Here is an 8,143-nt window from a genome sequence, read left to right on the forward strand (position 1 = left end):
AGACAGCTGAGTTTGAGCACTCCAAAGCTGCAGCCGTTATTACAGGCTTCATGCCACATGATCACAATAATAAGAAAGTTCACACAGTACATAATACATAATGCATCACAGTCCAGAGAACACAGGCTGAAGGAAAAGTTACAGCTCATTGCTATTATTGTCTGGCTATAATCCAAAACAGTTTAGAAAGCTTCCTAATATGCTCTGCCATGGACGCCTCTTTCTATTCTCTTTTTGTACTCCATCTGCGGCTCCACGGCCACCCATCTGGCCATAGCAGATAAAGCCAGCACAGGGTTAGGACACTGGGCTTGGCCGCTGGGCTGGCCATAAGCCCAGTAAGCGGACCTGCGAGTGATCGGGTCACTGAGTACGAGGCCAATACAGGAAGGAAAACAGTGACAGATTTTGAAAGTCTTCCAGCACTACAGGCCTGAGCATGAGCGCTAGACAGAAGTGGTGACCAACAGGGACAGTCACAACACAGCCTTCATCCCTTCTTTTGATGACAAAAATGTGTCTCCCTTGAAGATGGAGCCACCCAATAGTTTAAGGAATCATTTCAGTTCTAGGTCATGAACTATTGCCTGTTTTCTGAATCCAGTAAATCTATCAGTTCCTGGCATTTTATGGCTTGGATACACAGACAAAAGATGCACTGAGACTGCTCTGTATAACAATGGAAGTAGGTAATTTGTGTTCAGTGCTTAGCAATTTTTGTTGTCACACATTTCATCATCATTGCTGCCGCTTACAGATGGAATAACAGCCCCAACACGAGCCTGTTTAGAGGAACACACTCTTACGGAGTTAAATGAAACATGTCCTCTCTATGGCTTGACAAGAGAATTGCTTATTAGCTACCGAGCCACGGATGATTAAATAACAGTGAACCAGAAGCCCGCTGCTTAGACTGCTTTGCATCTGTTTAAATGGGAGAACCCGGCATAAATGTGCCAGTCGTGTAATATTTGAGGGTTCACTGCTTTTCCAGCTGTCTCTCGCAGCATTCCTAAACATAAAGATTGATGGACAGCTCGCTCACAGGGTATCAGCTTCCAATTTACCCAGCTCTGTCTCACTCATACAAACACATACAGCGAGGGCTGCTTTGGGTGCAGTGCTGTGAAAACAATCTACTGATCTGTCTTGAGAGGTTGTGACTCCTGTCTCCTCCAGGAAAACTATTCTTAACAGAAAGTTCGTTGAAAAGTTACCAAAAAGTTGACTGAAAAGCAGCCAATGTGCAGGTATTTGCATGCTCCCATTCAATGACAAAAAGCCATTACGATAAGGCTTATCTTATTTATGATTGTGGATCTAAGAGGCAGTACTGGAAGAGAATTCATGGTTTCCCATGTCTACTAGACCTAATGTGGGTCAGCACTGTGGTCTGCCAAAGTTCATGTGTTCATGTTCCAACATCTGAGTGAAGCACGGAAATTGTTATCAGACTGTCTGCACTTCAAAGGCCCATCTACCAAAACTGCACACTTGATTCTAGCATGTATGTATTGCATAGCTGATGCTCGGTCTTATTGTTCCTCATCAGTCACATACATGACAACATGCAACATACATGCTGTTTTTACTCCCTTTTTTTCCCAGTGTGCACATCAGGCATGCATCGGCAAACATGTACATGCAGCTTGCAGTGTTGCTGTAGACCTTAAATTTGAGTCCACCTCCAAGTCAACTCCCCTATAGTATTATTATTTATCATAAGGAGGACTGCTATTTTACTCAATGTATGGAACTTGTATGCGATCAATTAAGAATCCTAACAAACCAAACCTCTTGGACCCCAAGACCACATATTTAGACCTTAAGGTGGTGTTGGAGAAAAGATCAGATGATAACCAAAGATTGTCCTCTGGGAAGCAGTGATGTCTGTACCCAGCTGTTGGCATTTTAACTAGTTTAGTTAGTTCACAAAACTGTTTTGCATTAAAAAAAAAAACTAGTATCATGATTGAGGTCTGTAAGTTGTCTGTACTTTAATAAAGACTCATTTTCTTGGGGTCATGACTTGTGCCTGGACCAAAACTGGTTGATAGAAGAACTTTGCTAGCCATGGAGCCAGTCAGCTGGCATGACAAAATGAATTTTAAACAGTCGATGAGTAATGACTTATTTCATCATGATGCCATCTTTTTCACTTCCAGATCTGTGTTTACCAGATAGAAGGTACGATAGCCTTTGTGATGAATGTTAAATGTGGATAATGAAATGTACACGTATGCTCTTGGCTCCTTGAACTTTACTTGTGCTTTAGGCCAAGTATGAGAATGCAATGCAGGCCTGTTACAGCGGGGGAACTAGCAGTGTACTTAAGTCATTAAAGAAGTCCTGAGGCTTCGATGGACACTCCAGATACCCAGTGACAAGAGGCAATAGAAGCTTACAATCTTGCAAAGGCAGTCCAATACTGTAAGACACTAAAGACAGACTGAGGCATGTTTTTACTAGTCTCACATTCAGGGCAGTGTTCAGGGCCTGTACATGAATATTTGTGAATGAGAGACAGGCCAGTACAGTTGCAGATTGCAAACAAAAGTAAGGAGTGTTTGATAAAGACATCCAACTCCTCAACTCAGGGCTGCCTAAAAGTGTCCTTACCTTTTATATAAGTAATGACATAAAGTGATATCTCCATGCTTGATTTGGTCGCCTTCAGCAAGCAGTTGACCTGCTGCTCTTCTTCATCTTTACATTTCTAATTAATGTGCTGGCTGATCGGAATAAGTTCAAAAGTCAAGCGGATGATGCAATTAGCTGCAGGCCCATAACACAGACTGAACGTGTTGAGCAGTAAGTGAAAGAGATGCACTGCCCACAGCCTGCAACAGGTTAACTGAGCAACACTAAATGTGCGGTTAAATTCAAGGATGGCCATTTGTAACGTTTACAGGGCTTTATTCCCCAGGCACTGAAGAGGGAGCAGAACCTGTTACTGCAGGGGTAGAGTGTCCCTGGAGAAACTGCAGACTACAAGGATTTCTAAGCTTTTCAGAGTCTGTGGCTCTTTAAATGTGCTGCTTTTAAATGGCCTTTCAAGAACAGATATCTGAAGGTGAGGAAGCAACACTGGAGAGAATGAGCCAGATCAGTCAAATAAATCTTGCTATCTCCAGAGAAGCAGCTCTCTGGTGAATTAAACACATGCAGCACAGAGTTTTTCCACATTTCGGGGAGAGGGGGCTTGAACAAAACTTTCCAGAACTCCCAGGAGGCTTTCTTGTGGGGTGCAGAAACAGGATGCAAAAAGCTTGCAAACATGGGATGGCTTAGTCATGAGAAAAACAGATGTGGCAGCTTCAGCGTCAAAGCTTCCCCTGCAGCACTTTTTCATCTCTTCCATGAGAGTGAAAAAGTTAGATTTTGAAAACTGATATCAGATCAGTCCTGTCCACTGCTCAGACATTACTTAGCTTGAATGATATGCATGAAGCAGATCCCAACAGTGCTGCTCTGCTTGGAGGCTGTTCCATGCCACAGGGGTTGGATTCAGGCCATGGAGATTTACAGTATTAAGTCATCCAATAATGTGCTGTATTGAGGCCTGGCTTGGATATGAAAGGAAAATCAGCCTCATGTCTGCCAGCAGCTGCATACCAACTGGTTGTGGTCTATAACTATTGGAAAATCCAACAATAAAAAAAATAATATAAGGATTTGTGAAACCCTCTGTGTGGATACAACAGTAGCTTGATTGCAGTCTTCTTAAGTGTCATAGTAAGATAATCCCACAGATCTTGCATTGTGAGTTTATTTTATTTATCATCTTAAATGCTGCATAACAATCCAATGTGATGCACGGTATAAGCAGTCTGCCTGTTGAAGTAAAGAGTAACTACAAAACTTTCTCCAAAGTAACTTTCCAAACTTCAAGGCTATACTTGTGCCTTTACTGCAACGATTATGTGGGAAAAAACAACACTTTTTAAAGTAGAGTTTTGGCGTTTAATGCATCCTTAAAACCACTATCAAAGTCGTTAAAACATACCTTCAACTGATGATTTATCCACTAATTTAGGACCACATTATCCGTTAAAAATGCGCAAAATTTATCCAGAGAGCAGTTTGAAAAGCCCCTACTGCGATGGAAATCAAAAGTAATCCAGTGTTGGGTTTTGTCCTCTTCACTTTTTTTCTCTTGAGGCTTCTTCCACGGAGAAAGGGAAGAAGAAAAAAGTTTCTGCGGATTGTCCGTGTCGAACTTTTCCCCTCCCCTCTTTCTATCTCTCTCTCTCTCCCTCGCGCGCCCTGCTTCTAATCAACTCCCCTCTCTCTCTCTCTCTCTCTCTCTCTCTCTCTCTCTCTCTCTCTCTCTTGGTCTCTCTCTCTCTCTCGGTTTCTCCTAACTTTTTCTTCTTCCACTCTCGATCTTTCCCTACCTCCTTACAACACTTTCTCCTCTACTCTTGTCCAACCTCCCTCTCTCTGAAGGAAATTCCCTCCTTTACTCCTTCTCTCTTTGCCGTCACCATAGCCTCATTTCCTTTTCTTCCTCTTCACCTCTCACTGTTTGATCAAGGTTAAATGAAAAGACTTGCTGCCATTCTGTCCAGACTATGACCTTATGGGAGCATGGCTTGTGTATTATAAAGACGTATTAATCCATTTACATTTATGAACTTACTTATCCTGCTTACCCTTGATTGACAGCCAGGTCTACAGCTTCCATATTGTTTTATCACCGTTTTTTGTTGCATCCCATCCATAAAGTGCCCCCCCAGTTTGCAGCCCTGAAACACTCGGAACTGCCACATAAATTTGGCCTTTATTGTCAGTTAGTAAATAGTTCAGGAGGCGAATAAATATCACTTTGGCGTTTGATTTATGTCTGCCTCCTCTGCTGCTGTGGTTGAATAGGTACAGAGAAGGGCTCCCACCTTCAACGTATTTACTTCTCTCCTCTACTCAGAGGTCAGCACCACTACCAACTATTATCTGTGACTTTGTCATTAGCATTAACCTCTAGCATCAGGGAAATAAAAGCATGTCAACAGAAGAATAAAAGAGAAGCCTTGACAACAACTCTGAATTCCAGCACTGCCTTTTCGACTCATGAATGGAGAAACAAGATGTTAACACTAACGTCTTCCGCAGCTGCTTTGCAGTGCTGCAACCTTTAACTATCATGTTGAACCAAATGTGACCTCTTTTAAGCTAACGTCTTCAATGGCAACAAACAAATTCAGCTGCAAACTGTGGAATAGCCTACATGGTCAAAAGTGTGTTTTTACGAGTGCTGGTGGCACAATAGGATGAACGGACAAAAATGTGTTATAATTTTTATTTGTGAGAGGGTAAACATCTACTTTCTAAGCCTGTAAAAACATCCTAATACCCTGTTTTGGAATTTTAATACTGAATGATTAGTATAGCAGTGATATTATTTATTTAAAGAACTGTTCTCTTTAATCCATGTGGTTTGTATAACCTTCGAAATCGTCTGTACAGCAGTTTTAGTCTTGGCAAATGAAAATACAAAATTTATATTTGCAGATTTACTAGCTTCTCAATGTACCCTTGTCAACAAAGATATTCAGAGTCCAGAGTTTGCTAATCAAATTTGAGAACATTTTTCGTTTCTCTTGTGGGTAGAGTCGGTGGTCTATCAATTGGAAGGTTGGCGGCTCGATCCCAGCTCCGGCAGTCATATATCGAAGTGTCCTTGGGCAAGACACTGATCCCCAGATTGCGCCCGCTGTTGGTCAGCAGCGTGTGAATGTGTTCGAATGAGATTAGCTAATACTGGTGGTCCCTTACTATAGCAGCCTCTACCATCAGTGTGTGAATGGGTGGATTCGAGTAGTGTAAAAGCGCTTCGAGTGGTCAGAAAGACTAGAAAAGTACAAGTACAATTACCATTTCCACCTGATCAAAGTAAATGATGTATTGACACTCACCTCAGCAAATTAGTTCATGCTTCCAAGATGATGTGTCATTTTACATGTCCTGTGACTTTTTTTCTCTTTTTGTATTTTTTTGTGTGAAATGTATGGCACAAACAATTCTGAGGTTTTTGTTCAGTACACTGTCCATTGCCTTTCAAAAATGTTAGCCAATCATGATCCAGGTAACAAGAAAATTGGAAATCTATAACATGTTTACCCTGAAGCTAACTAATGACATTATCATGCTGTGTAAGCCTGTTAGCATGTAGCTCAAGTAGTCCTGTGCTTCAGTATGGCCTTTCAGAGGCTTTGGCTGTAGATATTTCTTATTGTCAAGTAATGTTTGATTTGTCAGCTTCTTCCCAAACTTGAAAAAGGCCTGGTACACATGAGAGGACGCTCAGGACAAATCACTCCTCTATTTTCCATTTATTAAGCTTTTCACTTTTCAGTTCATTGGATTTTAACAGCAGGATTCATATCTGGTTGATAACCTTCAAAGAAACAAAAGATCACAATATAATCGACACCTATCATATCAAGTTTTTGGTAAATACAATTGGAAAGAAGATAGAAGAAAACATGTGATTTCAGCTGCAAGGATCTGATTGATTTTCTCAGAATGGACTTGTTTTAATAACTTGATCTTTAGTGTTGTGGCTTCTTTTCAGTTCTTTGAACGCACTTATATTTGGTGAACGTTGAACTGAATTTCACTCAATTTGAAACTCATGAACAAGAACATGAGCGTAGTTCACTCTGGAGACAGTGAACAACATGCTCACATTCCAGGAGGATCTATGGGGTATCAAGAGTTGCAGAGAGTTACCAAGTAAGTCACCCTTACGCAACTGTTTGAAGGAGTTTTATGAACAAATCTGGATTAAAAAGGGCTAAAATCTCGTATGGTTTTAGAGGCGTGACTTTTTGAGAATGGAGAATAATTGACTTTAGTGTTTGTCTGTTCAGTGGTTCTTAGGGGATATGGAAACCATCTCACCCACATCATCTTTTACAAACCAGATTTTTTTGAGCAGATGTGTTTGAGTGTTGATGTTGAAACCTCAGCCAACAAATTATAGTTATACGTGTTCCTCTAAGTTTTCAAAGCCGTGTATTTTTTCCTTTGTTTAATTGAGATTTTCTTGGCTTTAAAACTGAATATCTGTCTTTGATTATATGATATTATAAAGTAGTTAGTTTAGGAAATTTTAATAACTCAGGGCTAGGGATTTATAAAATAATTTAGTAGCAGCTTAAAACATGACCATGAACTTCATTCAAAATGTAAAATAATGAATTATAAAGATGAACTAGTTCATTTGTGTCTGTGTGAACTGAACTTTCAGCTAGCACATAGTTTGTGTGAACTTGTACCACACTGTTCATTTCATCAGTAATTTATTGATGTTTTATCTCTTTGCTTATTCTGCCAGATATGTTGTATGTGAAATGCTGACCCACGGACAAGAGCCACTGCTTTTACCAAGAAATTACCAAGATAAGAGTCAAAACCACAAGCAATTACTACAGGCCAGACAAAAACAGCTGTAGTAACTCCTCACCTCAATAAATGCTGTGATTTTATACATGACTGTATAAAAATATGGATGACACATATCCATATCTTCTTTTGGGATAAATTTGAAGCCAAAATATCTCCTGGGACAGCCTCTGACTAGTGGGCATTTGAAGCCAGAGTGTGCACAGTAAGGACTGACTCTCAGAGCTATGGTGTGGACATCGTGCCCCTTTTGCTAACCAAAATAAACCTTTAACTTACCTGTAAAACAGCAAAGATTCCTCAGGACAGCTTTGTCTGCAGAGGCTTTACAGACTCATATGCTAGAGACTCACACGCGTGTTTCAGGCTGTAAGTCGTAAAAACCTCAATAATCTGACAAATTGTGGTCATTTTACTACTCTCAGATTAATAAACAGCCACAGAGACAATAGATAGGGATCGGGCTCTATTACAAGTTAAAAAAACATATTGACAGCCCATCTGAACACAGCTAATGTTGGCTTTTAGCCACTTCCTTGTTAACAACTATGTTTTAACAATCAACAACCCATGTCCCATCTTTTAACATGGAAGTGGCAGGCTTTATGACTTGTACTGAAGCCAGTCAAAAGGGAAGCTCAAAATGTATATGGCTTCATTTTTGGGGAGCTCTCATGACATCCATTTTTATACAGTGTATAGTGATTATAGTGATTATCTTACTAGATTTTACTTT

General features: G+C 40.4%; 1 protein-coding gene across 1 annotated transcript in view; it reads right to left on the minus strand.

Annotated features, from left to right (window-relative positions):
* col16a1 (collagen, type XVI, alpha 1) overlaps window positions 1-4,220 on the minus strand; it is a 79,679-nt gene extending 75,459 nt beyond the window's left edge. Inside the window, 1 exon segment of the mRNA XM_034704987.1 lies at window positions 4,007-4,220. The gene's annotated coding sequence lies outside the window, so the exon portion shown is untranslated.
* Between the last annotated feature and the right edge of the window lie 3,923 nt (window positions 4,221-8,143).

The sequence above is a fragment of the Notolabrus celidotus genome, chromosome 16 (genome assembly GCF_009762535.1).
Source record: "Notolabrus celidotus isolate fNotCel1 chromosome 16, fNotCel1.pri, whole genome shotgun sequence".
Lineage (NCBI taxonomy): Eukaryota > Metazoa > Chordata > Actinopteri > Labriformes > Labridae > Notolabrus > Notolabrus celidotus.